The sequence below is a fragment of the Sorex araneus genome, chromosome 1, assembly GCF_027595985.1.
Source record: "Sorex araneus isolate mSorAra2 chromosome 1, mSorAra2.pri, whole genome shotgun sequence".
Lineage (NCBI taxonomy): Eukaryota > Metazoa > Chordata > Mammalia > Eulipotyphla > Soricidae > Sorex > Sorex araneus.
In genome coordinates, this window is record NC_073302.1 from 427,187,144 (window position 1) to 427,204,647 (window position 17,504).

Sequence of the window (17,504 nt, forward strand, 5' to 3'; positions counted from 1 at the left end):
TACTACTAGAAAGCACATACCTTTTCTGATTCCATCATTGTTGTCAATGATTGAGCACCTCATACAGGTGGCAAGGACAAGTAAGAGTCCTTATCCCCAGGTAATTGTTGTTGTTGTTGTTGTTGTTGTTTGGGGCCCACAAACAACACCTGGAGGGGCTCAGGGATTGAACCCAGGTTGGCTGGATGCAGTTAAGTGCTATCACCTGCTATTACTATCACGCTGCCACGCCCCTTCCAGGCAATTTCTTTGAGGATATGGAGTAGATAGAGAATATAAACAGACAAATTCTTATACCATATGGCTTTCAAAGAAAAATCTGACAATATGAGGGAGCAAAAGGCAAACACGGCAATGACTAGGCTTCATTTCAAGGAGATAGACTTAAGGGGCAAAATTATGAACTCAGCAACTAGTTCAAAGAAATTGGATTATGCGAGGTGTAATCTTGGATCTTATCCTACCGGGTTAATTTTCCCTAAACATATGTACCTTCGTTGCCCATATTTTGGATTAAAACATTGTCTCTGACTCTTGGCTACATGGAAAATCTAGTTCTAGTAAACCCATGTTCAATAGATGGAATGTTGTGTCCCCTTGAAATTCACAAACTGGGGCTGGAGCAATAGCACAGCGGGTAGGGCGTTTGCTTTGCATGCGGCCGACCTGGGTTTGATTCCCAGCATCCCATATGGTCCCCCGAGCATGGCCAGGGGTAATTCCTGAGTGCAGAGCCAGGAGTGACCCCTGAGCATCGCTGGGTGTGACCCAAAAAGCAAAAAAACAAAACAAAACAAAACAAAAAGAAATTCACAAACTGAGGCCAGAGAGATAGTACATTGGATAAGAAGCTTTTCTTGCAGGTGACTGTCCCAGGTTCAGTCCCCAGCACCCCATGTGGTCCACCGAGAGTGAGGAGTAAGCCTTGAGCACTGCTGGGTGTGGCCCCAAAACATCAACAACAAAATCTTGGGGCTGGAGAGATAGCACAGCGGGTAGGGCGTTTGCCTTGCACGTGGCCGACCCGGGTTCAAATCCCAGCATCCCATATGGTCCCCTGAGCACGGCCAGGGGTAATTCCTGAGTGCAGAGCCAGGAGTAACCCCTGTGCATTGCCAGGTGTGACCCAAAAAGCAAAAAAAAAAAAAATGATAAAACAAAATCTTGTACTGAAGGACCAGGTTTGGTTCCCGCCTCCACATACCTCACCCCAGCATCACCATGCATAGTCCCAGAGGCTCTTAGACAGTATAGAGGTGGCCCTGGTGGTCCCCAGCAGTAGCAGTTCTGTGCAGCACCACATCTCCAGACCCTGCATTCAACTGTCCAGCCACACTGGCCAAAAACCACCAGGTGTTGACCCTGCGTTCCTTGAACACTGCTTAGGAAGCCCCCCCCCCACCCCTATTAAATCGTATGCTGAAATCTGAGCCCCAAAGTGGTGGTCTTAGCGGAGAGGGACTTGGAAACTGATTAGAATAGATCACAAGGCAAGTCCTTATGAATGGGATTAGGGGGCCGGAGCGATAGCACAGTGGGTAGGGCGGCCGACCCGGGTTCGATCCTCGGCATCCCATATGGTCCCCCAAGCACTGCCAGGAGTAATTCCTGAGTGCAAAGCCAGGAGTAACCCCTGAGCATTGCTGGGTGTGACCCAAAAAGCAAAAAATAAAATAAAATAAATGAATGGGATTAGATCTCTTATTGGAAAGAAACCAAGGTGCCAATTTGGGTATCTCATGAGGGGATGGAAATTTCTGTTTTGTCAGAGCGCTAAAATTTCATACCCCAGCAAGTGGGGCACTTAGACAATGAGGATGGGATTTGAACCCACGTGTGCAGAGCACCATGGATTAGCAGTCCATCACCTTAACCACTCCAGTCTCAGTGGTAGAGCCCCTGCCTTTCATATGTGTGTCCCTGTGTTCAAACCCTGGCACAGAGAGAGAGAGAGAGAGAGAGAGAGAGAGACTAAACCCAGCTTAGAGAGTTCCTTCCTATCTCTGCCTTGGGAGATCCAGTGACTGTGAACCAGCAAACGAGTTCTCCCCAGATCTCAGATCTGCTGCTGGCCCTGGGTCTTGGACTTCTGAGCCTCCAGACTGAGAAATAAGTGATTTCTGTGTAAACATTAATTCCTTTGTTTGGGGCTGGGGGTTTACATCTGGCAGTGCTTAGGAACAATTTCCTGTGCTGTTCTTGGAGGTTGTGCAAGACTTGGGCTCGAACCCAGGCCTCCAGGGTACAAAGCCTCTGCTCTGCTCAAGTCCAAATAGTCTGAGGCCTCATTCTTGAAGATTAATTCTGTGTTCCTGCAGGTGTCTACAGGGATACGGGTGGACTGGTCTAATTTTGTACACGATGATAAAGTGATTTCCCTGTTTGCTATTCATGAGTCAATTACTCACTACACAGGAATAGTCAACATACAGGTTTATGGCCATGGACAGGAACAGGAATATCACAAAGGATCTAGACCCCCCCTCCTGTATAGCTGAGTCCTGAACTTGGAGCCTCGAGTTCCTCATTACAAATGAAAGGGATAATATCCATCTTAAAAAGTTATGGGGGCTAGGGGCTGGAGCAATAGTACAGTGGGTAGGGCATTTGCCTTGCACATGGCCAACCCGGGTTGAAGTCCCAGCATCCCATATGGTCCTCTGAGCACTGCCAGGGGTGATTCCTGAGTGCAGAGCCAGGAGTAACCCCTGTGCATTGCCAGGTGTGACCCAAAAATAAAAAAAAAAAGTTATGGGGACTTGCATGCAGCTCACCCAGGTTCAATCCCTAGAACCCCACATGGTCCCTTAAGCCCCATCAGGAGAGATCCCTGAGCACAAAGCCAGGAGTAAGACCTGAGAACTTCCAGATGTGGCCCAGAAATCAAAAACTTTTAAATGAAAAAATGTAAAGGTTACTTTGTCCTTACTTGGATAATACTTGTGAAGTTCCTAACTTCAAGATGACTCTTACTAAACAGAAGCAGAGGGGCTGGAGAGATGATACAGTGGACAGGGCACTTGCCTTGCATGTAGCCTACTTTGGGTTCAATCCCTGGCATCCTATACGGTCCCTCAAGCACCACCAGGAATAACTACTGAGTGTAGAGCCAGGACTAACCCTTGAGCATTGCTGAATGTCACACAAACACACACATACACACACACACACACACACACACACACATAAGTAGAAGCCAAAGAGGAGGTTCGATCCTGGCACCATATAGTCCTCTGGCACCACTGAGTGTGACCTCCCCCTTAAGACAAAAAAAAATAATAATAATGGCTTTTATTTCTTTCTCTTTGTCTTGGGGCGACGCCTTGGGCTGCTCAGGGGTGCATGCAGTGCCGGGAATGGGCCCTGGGCCTCCTGCGTGCATGCATGTGCTCAACCTTTGAGCCATGGCCTGCATTCGTGCTCATTGTTTTAAAGCAGCAGCTAAGTTCTGCAATTTAAGTCCACAGCTAGAGGCAATATGCTTTCATTTCTCTTACGTGTCCACTTAACAAGTACTTACTGGGCACCTCCCATGTGCCAACTGGATGCTGGGAGTGCCACACTGGAAAAACCAGCTGTTGGTCAGCTCTGTGGGCATTAATAGTCCACTGAGGAGGGAGAGAAGAGCAGGGCTCAAGATGCAGGGAGAAGGCCTTGAACCAAGGGAACATGGCTCTGACAGCCTGTGCTCCCCAACAGGTGGCAAAACACAGCTCATTGTTCTGAGAAGAGACAGGACCCATGTCACATCGGAGAGCAGTTGCCTTGCCTTGCCAGAGAGCAGGTTCGATCCTGGGGCCCCTGGGTTTGATCCCAGGCACATTTCTTAAAGAAGGAGGAGGAAGAGGAGGAGGGGAAGGAGAAAAAGGAGAAGAAGAAGAAGAAGGAAGAGGAGGAGGAGGAGGAGGAGGAGGAGGAGGAGGAGGAGGAGGAGGAGGGAGAAAAGGAGGAGGGGGAAGACAAGAAGAAGGAGGAGGAGGAGGAAGAGGAAGAGAAGAAGGGGAAGAAGAAAAGGAAGAAGAGGAAAAGAAGACTGGGAGGAAGAAGACAAGGAGGAAGAAGGAGGAGAAGGAGAATTATTATTATTATTATTATTATTATTATTATTATTATTATTATTATCCTGAAGTAGACAGAACACTGAGCAAATGACACACACACAATGGGGCTGTGGAGGCTGAGGCTGGGAGTGTGCTTTGGAGCCACTGTCTTTCTTCCAGAGCAGATGTGCTGACAAACTATTCATTAAAAATAATCACATTGCCACAGATGACCCGAGGGCCACTACGCTTCACAGAGTGACAGGCTCACCAGCATCCACAGTCATGTCAAGACCTGTGACGTTCACTGGGGACTGTTGGGCACAGTTCTGCATTATGGGTTTGTGGGGGGCAGGGGCGGGGGGGGTACCCCCATGCAGTGGTTCTCAGGCCTTATTCCTGGCTCTGTGCTCAGGGATGACTCCTGAGTCAAGGTGGAAGTAGCCCCTGGCCACTAGTGGGTGTGGACCAAAACACAAAACCGAAAAAAAGTCATTTCTAGCTTGAATGAAAATGAGGTTTGGGGACCATATGTGGTGTCAGGGGTCAAATCCTGGCTGGCCACATGCGGGGCAAGTGCCTTCCCCCTGTACGATCTCGCTGACCCCGGGCACGGTTTTGATTACCACAAGGAAGAGGGTACGTGGTGGGTAGCGACCAGGATGTTGCTATGTTTAGGACATCCCTCACGGTGAGGAACCAACGTCCTGAGTGTCAATTCTGCCAAGAGGGAGAAGTTCTGCTCCAAAGGAACTATTTAAAGAAACCGGAACTGCACACAGCTGCTTCGTCTTCCTAGGGCCGGAAACGCTGTGGCAGGTTTTTGTATGTGAAAGTCATATGGAACCTCACCGGGTTCAACGGTACATGGGTTCATGTGGGGGCCCCAAGATATTCCAAGGGAGCCACCGTGAAAATCATGTCAGTGAGGGATGACAGCCTGATGCTAGGGGGTCTACCCATAGGTCAGGGCCACAGGAAGGTCAGCTGGAGGTGGGTCGCGGTCAGAAAAAGATTGAGAAAAAGTCAGGGTTTGTTTATAGTGAAAGTCTCTTTCCAAGGGCCAGAGAGAGCACAGAGACGTTCCGTCCCCCGAGCCCCACCAGGAGTGGTCCCAGAGCACAGAGCCAGGAGTAAACCCTGATCAATACCGGGTGTGGCCCAAAACCAAAACCAAACCAAACCAGCAAAATAGGTCTTTTCCGGGGGCTGGAAGAGAGCACAGCAGGGAGGGCGCTTGCTTTGCACACACCTGACCCAGATTCAATTTCTGGCACCAATGTAGCCCCCCTGAACCCCGCCAGGAGTGAGCCTTGAGCATAGAGCCAGGAGTAAGTACTGAGCACTGCCTGAGACAGCACTCACTACTCCCCCACCTCTCATGTGTGCGCACACAGTGCACATGCGCGTGCGCACGCACGCGCGCACACACGCACACACACACGCACACACACACCACCATCACCACCACCACCACCACAATTTTTTTTTTTTTTTTCTTTTTGGGTCACACCTGGCGATGCACAAGGGTCACTCCTGGCTCTGCACTCAGGAATTACCCCTGGCGGTGCTCAGGGGACCATATGGGATGCTGGGAATCGAACCCGGGTCGGCCGCGTGCAAGGCAAACGCCCTACCCGCTGTGCTATCACTCCAGTCCCCCACCACCACAATTTTTTGCTGCTCAGTATGGTCAAGAGCAACTCCAACAACCGGGGTGGGAGTAGGCAATGGGTGTGGCCCCAAACACAAAACCCAAAACAATCTTTTCTAGCATGAATGAAAAGTCTCTGAGTCCAGTATATTTATAGAAACAAGACGCACTTAACTCCCGCCCTGACTCCTTTAACTATTCAGTCAGGCTCTGCCCAGCCACCGGTGCCTGGAGGGCACAGGGGCCAGAGGGCACAGGCCCCAGAGGGTGCTAGACCAACCTCTAGCCCTTGACGTTGACCCTCAGGAGATGCGTGGGTGGGGAAGAAACACATCCCTGAAACAGAAATAGGAACTACTTCATGTCTGGGGGCCACACCTGGAAGTCCTCAGGGGCTACTCCCAGTTTCGGCGACCAGACAGTGCTGAGGATCAGCCGCAGGGCTCCCACATGTCAAACTCTACGTCCCGGCAGTGTCGGGGGACCACTCAGTGCCAGGGATTCCACCTGGGCTTCTGTGGTTTGTTTTGGGGGCCAGGCCCAGTGGTGCTCAGGGCTTTGACCTGGCTCTACACTTCCGGAGGCACGCCTGGCTCGGAGAACCATCTTGGGTACCGAGGATTAAACCCGGTCATCCTGCCCGCTCTACCAGATCTCTAGACTCCTGCGCTCAGCCTTTGGCCCACCTCCCAGTGCCTGGGACTGAGCCCGTGGCAGGAGAAAGTCCTGTTAGTGGAGCAGACTCGTGGCAGACGCTGACCGGCACTCTGCATATCTTCTCATGAATCTCGCCACAGTGAGGTTCGGTCTGAGTGGCCAGGTCCCAGGCAGGGCGTGATGACCGTCAGGGCCTAGGGAAGAGCCTGTTTACACTCCTGACCAGGCTCCAGCCCCTTCCCTCCTGCAGAGCGTGACACCATCCTAAGGGCTTCCGGGGTCAGGGTGCATCTCTCTCATCATTCCAGATTTCCATCTGAAGAAATGTCATTTAGAAATAAGTGAAGTTGAGGGGCTGGAGCAATAGCACAGGGGTAGGGAGTTTGCCTTGCACGTGGCCGACATGGGTTCAATTCCTGGCATCCCATATGGTCCCCCAAGCACCGCCAGGAGTAATTCCTGAGTGCAGAGCCAGGAGTAACCCCTGAGCATTGCTGGGAGTGACCCAAAAAGCAGGGAAAAATAAAAGAAGAAGAAGAGGAAGAAGGAGGAGAAGGAGAAGGAGAAGGAGAAGGAGAAGGAGAAGAAATAAGTGAAGTTGAGACCAGAGCAATCATAACAGCATGGAAGGCACTTGCCTTGCATACAGCCAATCCAGGTTCCATTTCTGGCATCCCATATGGTCTCCTGAGCACCGCCAGGAGTGATTCATGAGTGTAGAGCCAGGAGTATCCTCTGAGCATCACCCGGTATAGCCCCCCCCCCCACACACACACACAAACGTGGAGTCTAGTTTGGAAATGTTTTTGCTGTGGATCACATTTTTGTTGTTCTCTCAAGCAATTCTTGTGATGCTTAGGGGACCCTCCTGTGCCCGAGTCATCCCCTGAGCCTCTATGTACCTGGCACATGCTCCAGCCCTTTGAACTATCTCTCTCAGATGATTTCGGAGGGGGCGGGGAGTGGCAGTGTAAGGAACAGAACCCAGGGCCTAACACGTACACGGCAAGTGTTCTACTGCTGAGTCACATCTGATGCCCTAGGGTGGGTTGCATGTACTACATCCAAATTTCTGCAGTAGACATCGCAAAGGTCCTTGCTAGCAATGGTTCCTGAAAATCTGAGGGACTGAGGAGATGGTGCAAAAGACTGGGAATGACATGCTGGAACCCTCGCACCTCATGGTCCCCCGAGAACCCCTGATAGTGGAGGAGAAGAAAGGAAAGAAGAAAAGGAAAGAAAGAAAGGGGGAGGGAGGGAAGAAGGGAAAGAAGAAAGAAAGAGAGAAAGAGAGAAAAGAAAAACGGGGGGGAGGGAGGAGGGAGAAGAAAGGAAGACCTGATTATGGGGAAGAAATAATTACAAGCTGCCAGTGGCTGACGCTTCAGGAACAATGCTGGAGGCCAGCTAGTCCCAGCCTGAAGGGAGCTGTCCGTTCTGCTTGCACTGAGGAGGGGGAGGGGGACCCCGAGGGCGGTCAAGCCCTGCCCAGTCCCCCAGACCTGCCCAGCACGTGAGGAACTGAGGCAGCCAGGAGGAAAGGGTGGACGGGGTGGGTGTGTGTGAGGAAGGGGCTGGGGGGAGAGCTAAGCGGGGAGAGAGTGTGGGTGCGGGGCCTGTGATTTGGGAGAGTTTGGGGCTGGTCGGGCTGGGGACGTCAGGGAAGAGAGTTCAGCACCTGTCCCCCAGGGGGGAAGCAGCAGCCCCCAGAGAGGAATGATTCAAGGGCCTGGGGGAGGCGGAGGCTGCACGGCCGGTCCCACCCCAGCCGACCACGGCATGTCTGAGGCGAGGGGTGGAGAGAAGGGGGCAGCCAAGCCCGCGACTCTCCTCACCCCTCCTGCTTCCAGCCTGGCCTTCAGGGCTCTGGCGCTTGGAGAGCCAGCGCAGCAGGGAGGGCACTTGTACTCGGCTGACCTGGGTTCAGTGCTCGGCACCATGAACCACATAGGGTCCCCTGAGCCCCGCCAGGGGCCAGCCCTGAGCACTGAGCCAGGAGTGGTCTGAGCACTGTGGCGATGCCACCCACCATACGGACGCCTAACAGCTCCTGTGAGGTGGATGCAGGGACCTGCAGGGCTGCAGGGGGCGGTCAGGAAAGCTCTGTGCCAAGAACACAGCTGTCCTGTGCCACACACACACACACACTCACTCACTTACACACACATACATACCACACATACACACTCACACACATACATACTACACATACACTCACACACACAACACACACGCTCACACTCACACATGCCGCCACATACACTCACACACAACACACATACACTCACACAGTCACATACATGCCACACACACTCACACACATGTACATACCACACATACACACACTCACATACATACACACACTCACATACATACACACCACACACAGTCACATACACACCACACACATTCACACAGACTCTCACACACTCACACACACCACACATATACACACAAACATAATGCACATATACACATCACACACATACACACACTCACACACATACATACCACACACATACATACTACACACATACACACCACACACACACTCACACACATACACACCACACACACGTATACACTCAGACACACACGAACACATATACACACCACTTACACACACACTCACACACATACACACCACACACGTATACACTCAGACACACACGAACACATATACACACCACTTACACACACACTCACACACATACACACCACACACAGTCACATACACACCACACACACATACACACCATGCACATACACACATACACATATACACCACACATACCACACACATACACACATACACATATACACCACACACATACACCACATACACATATACACATACAGACCACACACTTATACACATACACCACATATACACCACACACATACACACATACACACCACACACTCACATATTTCACACACATATACACATACACAGCACACGCATACATGCACAAACACACACATATACACACCACACACACACAGATGCCCAGCGCTCCCGCCTGGAGGGCTGTCCTGGACCCAGCCTGCCCCTCCCTCCTCGCTGGTGTCTCAAACCATCTCCCCGCCCGGCCGGAAGTGTGGGCTCTGTGCTGGCCACTTGCTCTTCCTGCAGAGGCCCTACATCATCGCAGCAAAGGCCTTCACCCGACCGCTCTCCTGCCTCTGCACCCAGGCCGGACAGCAGGGGCGTCCCCAGGACCCTGGTGCTGCCTGTGTGTGCATGTATAAGTGCTTGTGTATGTATGAGTATATTGCACATGAGTGTGAGTCGTATGTGTGTGAGCATATATGTGTCTATATGAAAGTGTATATAGATGAGGGGCTGGAGCGATAGCACAGCAGTTGGGCGTTCGCCTTTCACGTGGCCGACCCGAGTTAGATCCTTCCACTCCTCTTGGAAAGCCCAGCAAGCTACCAAGAGTATGGAGTCCGCATGGCAGAGCCTGGCAAGCTACCTGTGCGTATTGGATATGCCAAAAACCAGTAACAATAAGTCTCTCAATGAGAGACGTTACTGGTGCCCGCTCAAACAAATTGATGAGCAATGGGATGACAGTGACAGTGATATAGATGAGTGTATGTAAATGAGTTTGTATTTGAATATGTGTATGTGAGTATGTTGTGAGGGTGTATGTGTCTGAACGTGTGCATATGTATGTGTGAGTGTGTGGATAAGAGCATGTGTGTATGTGTATATGTGTACATATGTATGTGAATGTATGTGTATGTGAGTGTGTATGAGTTGTGTATATGAATGTGTGTATTTATGAGAGTATGTGTTTATGAGTGTGTGTATGCTTATGAGTGCACGTGTATATGAGTGTGTATTTGTGGATATGAGTGTGTGTGGGTATGAGTGTGTGTGGGTATGAGTGTGTGCATGTTTATGAGTGCATGTGTATATGAGTGTGTATGTGTGTATATGAGTGTGTGTGGGTATGAGTGTGTGTGGGTATGAGTGTGTGCATGTTTATGAGTGCACGTGTATATAAGTGTGTATGTGTGGATATGAGTGTGAGTGTGTGTGGGTATGAGCATGTGCATGTTTATGAGTGAGCATGGATATGAGTGTGTGTGTGTGGATATGAGTGTGTGTGGGTATGAGTGTGTGCATGTTTATGAGTGCACATGTATATGAGTGTGTATGTGTGGATATGAGTGTGTGTGTGGATATGAGTGTGTGTGGGTATGAGCGAGTGCATGTTTATGAGTGAGCATGGATATGTGTGTGTGTGTGGATATGAGTGTGTGTGGGTATGAGTGTGTGTGGGTATGAGCATGTGCATGTTTATGAGTGAGCATGGATATGAGTGTGTGTGTGTGGATATGAGTGTGTGTGGGTATGAGCGAGTGCATGTTTATGAGTGAGCATGGATATGAGTGTGTGTGTGTGTGGATATGAGTGTGTGTGGGTATGAGTGTGTGCATGTTTATGAGTGCACATGTATATGAGTGTGTATGTGTGGATATGAGTGTGTGTATGTGTGGATATGAGTGTGTGTGGGTATGAGCGAGTGCATGTTTATGAGTGAGCATGGATATGTGTGTGTGGGTATGAGTGTGTGTGGGTATGAGCATGTGCATGTTTATGAGCGAGCATGGATATGAGTGTGTGTGTGTGGATATGAGTGTGTGTGGGTATGAGCGAGTGCATGTTTATGAGTGAGCATGGATATGAGTGTGTGTGTGTGTGGATATGAGTGTGTGTGGGTATGAGTGTGTGCATGTTTATGAGTGCACATGTATATGAGTGTGTATGTGTGGATATGAGTGTGTGTATGTGTGGATATGAGTGTGTGTGGGTATGAGCGAGTGCATGTTTATGAGTGAGCATGGATATGTGTGTGTGGGTATGAGTGTGTGTGGGTATGAGCATGTGCATGTTTATGAGCGAGCATGGATATGAGTGTGTGTGTGTGGATATGAGTGTGTGTGGGTATGAGCGAGTGCATGTTTATGAGTGAGCATGGATATGAGTGTGTGTGTGTGGATATGAGTGTGTGTAGGTATGAGCATGTGCATGTTTATGAGTGAGCATGGATATGAGTGTGTATGTGTGTGTGGATATGAGTGTGTGTGGGTACGAGTGTGTGCGCGTGCGCCAGGCTCCCCACCCTGCTGTCCACCTGGCTCCCCCTGTGCGGGCGGTGCTCCTCCTTGCTAGCAAGGACCCCCGCCCAGCTCAGCTTGGAGGGAGCTGCCCGCAGCTGCCTCTGTGCCCTGTGGGGACAGACAGGACCAAGGCGGGGCGGAGATGTGGGCAGGGCCTTCTCCAGAGTGGCTCGCCTGCGTCTCCCACTGCTCCCCTGCGTCTCCCTGGTGTCCCCCGGGTTGGGGAGCGGCTGCCCAGGTTTCCCCCGAGACTTGGGCCTCTGGGTGTGTCCCTGGATACCTGCAGGGGATAGGGGAGTGGCAGTGTCCAGCCCAGCCCAGGGCCTTTGGGCGGTGGCGACAGTGGTGGCCCAGGAGAGGTGGGCAGGTGAGGTGTGTGGGGGTGTGTGCGAGACCCTCAGGAGGCACCTTGGCGGGCGGGGGGGGGGAGGGGTCCCACCTCCTGGAGGCACCAGCTGGAGAAGTGCTTGAGTTGTTTTTCCCTTTCCCTCACGCTCTGCGTTGTCAGGCACCCAGCCTGGGCTCCCCGTCCCCCCACGCATGTGAACCCTCCCCCCACCCATATCAGGCCCTGCCACACCCTTGCGGGCTCCTGGCCCATCTGGTCTGTTACTTCTGTGACTGGGCCAATGGGGTGTCAGCCCTGCCCACCTTCCAGGAGAGAGAAGCAGAGCCGGAGCCAGAGCCGAGACAGACAGGGCTGAGAGAAGGGCGTCCAGGGGAGTCAGGACAGCGGGGAAAGCACTGACTGGCCTTGTGTGCAGGTGGCCCCAGTTCCATTCCCGGCACCGCCACGGATAATCCTCTGTACTCTGGTGGGAGTGATCCCTGAGCACAGCGCCAGGAGTAAGCCCTAAGCATAGCCAGATGTGGTTCCCCTCCCCCACCACGAAGAAAAGAAAAGAAGAGAAAAGGATGGGTCAAGGAGAAGGGGGAGCTCGTGCTTTGCATGCAAGGCACCACTCCTGTCGCCCCTGCCTGCGCCCGCCCGCCCCCGCCCCCTGCACTGGCCTGAGCACCAGTCAGCAGGAACCCGAAAACTAAAGTGCAACAGAAAGAGAAAAGGGCATTGAGTCCGCACCACTGAGCCTCCCCGCAAACATACCGGGGCCGAGACGGGGCAGGGATTGGGGAACCAATTTGGAAAGCTGATAGCATGAGGGGTTTCTGCACCCTGGAACCTGGACGCTGCGTCAGCCCCGGACACTGGCAGCCAGCCCTGGTGCCCTGAGCACTGGCCCGACACAGGCTCTCGGTTGCACACGGATGGTGGGCAGGGATGGTTCATCTGCCCCAGGTCTCAGCTCTGGGGCTCTGCTCAGGGCTAAGGGGGGCGCCAGATCAGGCACGTTCCCCTACACACACTGTCCCCTATACACACCGTCCCTCTATGCCCACTGTCACATACACACTGTCCCCATACACACTGTCACATACACACCGTCCCCCATACACACTGTACCTCTATCCGCACGATCCCCCTATGCTCACTGTCCCCTATACACAATTCTCTATATACACTGTCCCCTATCCCCACTGTTCCCTTGTATGCACTGTCCCCTATATACAGTGACTTATACACACTGTCTCCTATACCCACTGTCCCCTATACATACTGTTCCCTTGTATATACTGTCCCCTATATACACTGTCCCCTACACCCACTGTCCCCTATATGTACTGTCACTTAAACACATTGAACCCATCCACACTGTCATTTATACACACTGTCAGGGTACACTGTTCCCCTGTACACACTGTCTTCCTATACCCATGTCCCCTATACACTGTTCCCCTCTACACACTGTCCCCCGCACCATGTTCCCCTATACCCATGTCCCCTGCACAGTTCCCCTATACCAATGTCCCCCTATACCTATGTCCCTAAACACTGTTCCCCCGTACACACAGTTCTCCATGCATACTGTTCCCCTCCATACACAGTTCCCCTATACCCATGTCCCCCATACCCATGTCCCTACACACTGTTCCCTTGTACACACAGTTCCCCATGCATACTGTTCCCTTCCAGACACAGTTCCCCTATACCCATGTCCCCCATACCCATGTCCCTACACACTGTTCCCCCGTACACACAGTTCTCCATGCATACTGTTCCCCTCCATACACAGGTCCCCTATAAGTGTTGCTTCTATATACACTGTTTCCCCTATAGTTTCCTCTATACACATTTCCACTTGACACGGGATATTTGTCCTATTACAAGGTTTTCCCCTTTAAACTCTGCCTTAAACTGAATTTCTATTTTATTTCATTCTATATACAATTACTGATGCTTCATTTTTTCCCCACTTTATGAAGAGGAAAAACTGACATCAATGTCAATATCCTATGAAATATCCAGAGAACTGGCAAACTAGACAGTCATGGCACAAGTTCAATCAATTATCTGAGGAGAATCACTAAAAAAAAAAAAAAGTCTTAAAGTTTCCCCTTTTCCCATTGTTTCCCCTTCACACTCACTTTCCCCTTCCCACAAGCAGATTTCTCCTAGGCACACTCTTTTCCCTAACTATATTCTATTTCCCCCCTCCCGCCCCCATTTTCCCTCACACCCCCTCCGATACATGCCATGGTGGGTCATGGCTGAGGCACAGCGGGAAGCAACGGCAATAATGATAGGGCACCTTAACAAGCAGGAGCTCAGAGACTGTCCCTTGGGCTGCTCACGCTCTCGCAGGTGACTGTGTGGAAGACTTCTGGACTACAGGACCAGGGAACTAAAACCACAGCTAAAATAATCGAGCGGCTGCTGCATTCACAAGGCTGTATGATACTCCACCAGTATCTACTCCAGAACATTCCATCACCCCCAATAGAAGCCCCACTTCCATTGGCCATCACGTCCATTCTCCCCTGTCCCCAACCCTGGCAATCAGGAATCTACTTCTTTCTCTTCCAATTTGCTTGTTCTGGACTTTTTAATAGAGAAGGAATCTAAGAAGTTTGTTTTTTATTTTTTAAATCTGATACCTAATCCACTTAACACTTGTATTTACCTATAGTAAAATCACCCTTTGGTGACTTTGGGGTGTCTGATTCAGAGTTTAGGGTTTTTTTTGGGGGGCACACCTGGCAATACTTGGGGGTTACACCTGGCTCTGCACTCAGGAATTACTCCTGGCAGTGCTCAAGGGACTATATGGGATGCTGGGTCAGCAAAAACCCTACCCAATGTACTGTCACTCCAGCCTCCACAACCGGTGATTTATAAGAAAACTAGGCACTGGAAGATATGGCATAGTGCTTTGCATGCACATGGGTTCCATTGTCAGCACTGAGAGCAAGCAATTTTAAAATGTGTGTGAACCTTTTTGCCAAGATAGATTGTCAAAGAAACAAAGTCAAATGTAGCTTTTGTTTCCTTTAAAATTCTGGTTTTAATTCTTGAGTTTCTAAAATGTAGCTTCTTCTCTTTAAAAGGTCTTGTTTCAATTCTCGAGTTTGTAATTACTTTATATATTACACAGTAGCTAATTTTAAAACTGAAATTTATCAACATTCACTTCCTCAAAACAAATTGGCTTGAATGGTTAGAAGGCAGACCCACAGGTACGGGGCTGAGATACGGCTGCCCCCTTCTGGACATTAACGACACTGCAGAGATTGCACACGTGGACTGGGAGGGACTGACCCTCCGCAGCTGAAAGGGGCCTTGGAAGAAGGGACACGCATGCGTGCTCCTACTGCAGCGTGAGAAGGTGAGCGCCGGCGGAGGGCCCTGGTCCTCTAGTGTTTGCATCTTAGTGACTCTTTAGCTTTAATAAACTAACTTTAGTTTGGGGGTCTCATATCTGGCAGTGCTCAGGGGCGACCATTTGGTCATGTGCTCAGCCTGCTGGGCCCTTTCTCCTGCCCCAATTTTTGCACGTCTTTGCAGAAAGATATCACGCCAACAGTGTAAGTATTGGTAAGAGATCAGAGCAGTTTCACACCTACAATCCCCAGACTGTGACTGCGCTGTGAACCAAGGCTGGACACAGGGGAGGAATACAGATTAAGGGACGGTAAGTGATTGTCCCAAGATCATAAGGACGGTGAATTTTTTTTCAAAGTTCTCTGCAGGGCCAGAGGGATAGTAAAGTGGGAAAGCGTTTGACTTTCTCAGGGCTGACCTGGGTTCAATTCCCTGCATCCCATACGTCCCCTAAGCAATGTCAAGAGTAATTCTGAGTGCAGAACCTGGAGTTGCTCAGTTCGCTCACCTTCTCACGCTGCAGTAGGAGCACGCATGCGTGTCCCTTCTTCCAAGGCCCCTTTCAGCTGCGGAGGGTCAGTCCCTCCCAGCCCAACGTGTGGAATCTCTGCAGTGTCGTTAATGTCCAGAAGGGGGCAGCCGTATCTCAGCCCCGTACCTGTGGGTCTGCCTTCTACCCACCCATTCTCCCTGAACGTTGCTGGATGTGGCCCCCAAATAAACAAACAAAGCCTAAAAAGGTTATTTAAGACAAAGAGTGGGTAGGGGCAGAGATGCTTCCAGACCCCATGCCAGGCTGAATCATCAAGGGCACCCCAGAGAGGGAAAGGTGAGCCCTCAAACAGAGCCCTGGCAGATGAAAACCTCCACACTCCACAATTGCTCATGGCCAGACCCCACTGTTCACAACAAGCCTCATGCAGAAATTGATTTATTTAAAAACTCAGGCATCTGGATTTTGTGACTGAAATCTCCAGGCTCTCACAAAGTTGGGGGTGGGCTACCTGTCCCCATCTCCCTGTTCTACTGGAAGCCTGGTAGTCATGCCCAGGAACTGCCTCTGCTGACAAATAAACTCATTTACTGGCCATGATCCAGAGACTCATAAATAAATCTCGAAAGAGATCAACAAGTTGCAGAGGTGCTTCCAGATCCCAGAGGCTGAGATGTCTGGGCCACCCAAAGTCACCATCCAGTTAAAATTTTAACTCCAACTGTAGTGCCCCATTCAAAATTTTTGGATTCCTGGAGCATGCAACCACATTTGTGGCCATGTAACATCTCAAATTCTACATCACTTGTAAACCAAGAGTAGAATACCACACTGGATGGAATGTAAAGTAGATGGCAACCAATCTTGATTAACAAGAAATAAACATACAAGGCTTAACCTGTACCAACATGTTAGTAAACTCTTATCAAGGCCTTAAAGACTCTGTGAGATAAAAAAAATAAATCTCACACTTTCTTCTAAGGAAATATTTTTTGATCATTTTTAGCAATTGTTTATAACAAACGATACAAATAAATTATTGAGGGCCCGCTTGAAGGGTGGTGGGAAAATTGGAAATGGTGGTGGAGAGGTGCAATGGTGGTGGAATTGGTGTTGGAATATTGAATGTGACAAATCATTTTACACAACTTTAAGAGTGTGGGCACTTGCTTCACATGGGTCTATCCACAGAACCCTAAATATTCCCCTGAGACCTGCCAGGAGTGATCCCTGAACACAGAGTCAGAAATAAACCCTAAGCATAGCTGGGTGTGGCACCCCCCCCAAAAAAAAATTAGTTCTAGAACCAACTCTGCAGATTCCTTGCTCTGTGTCTAACCATAATAAAGATATTATTTTCTTTTAACTTTTTAATGTTACCTTATTTTTTCTTAAATGGCCTATTTACTATGTGCTAGGCCCATGATTCTTCGCCCTGGTTGCACATTATACTCTCCTGGGATATTTAAAATAGTAATTTCATGTCTGGGCCTCATCCCAAATAATTACAACAGAGTCAGTGGGTAAGGTTGAAGGGATATATGATTTTTATTAATGGTCCCATATGATTCTACTATGGCACATCAAGCACTTATATGAACTCTTCACTAAAATCTCATTCAACCCTATCAGCTAGGCATTACCCCCATGTTACAGTTTTAGAAACCAGGGCACAAATTGGAAAAATACATTGACCAGTGAACCCCGGGAAGTTCCTAATGCTCCACTTCCCCAATCGTGCACCAAGGAGCCACAGTGGGGTTCCCAAGGATATCTTGGAAAATTTCAGGGAAGTGGCAATTCTCT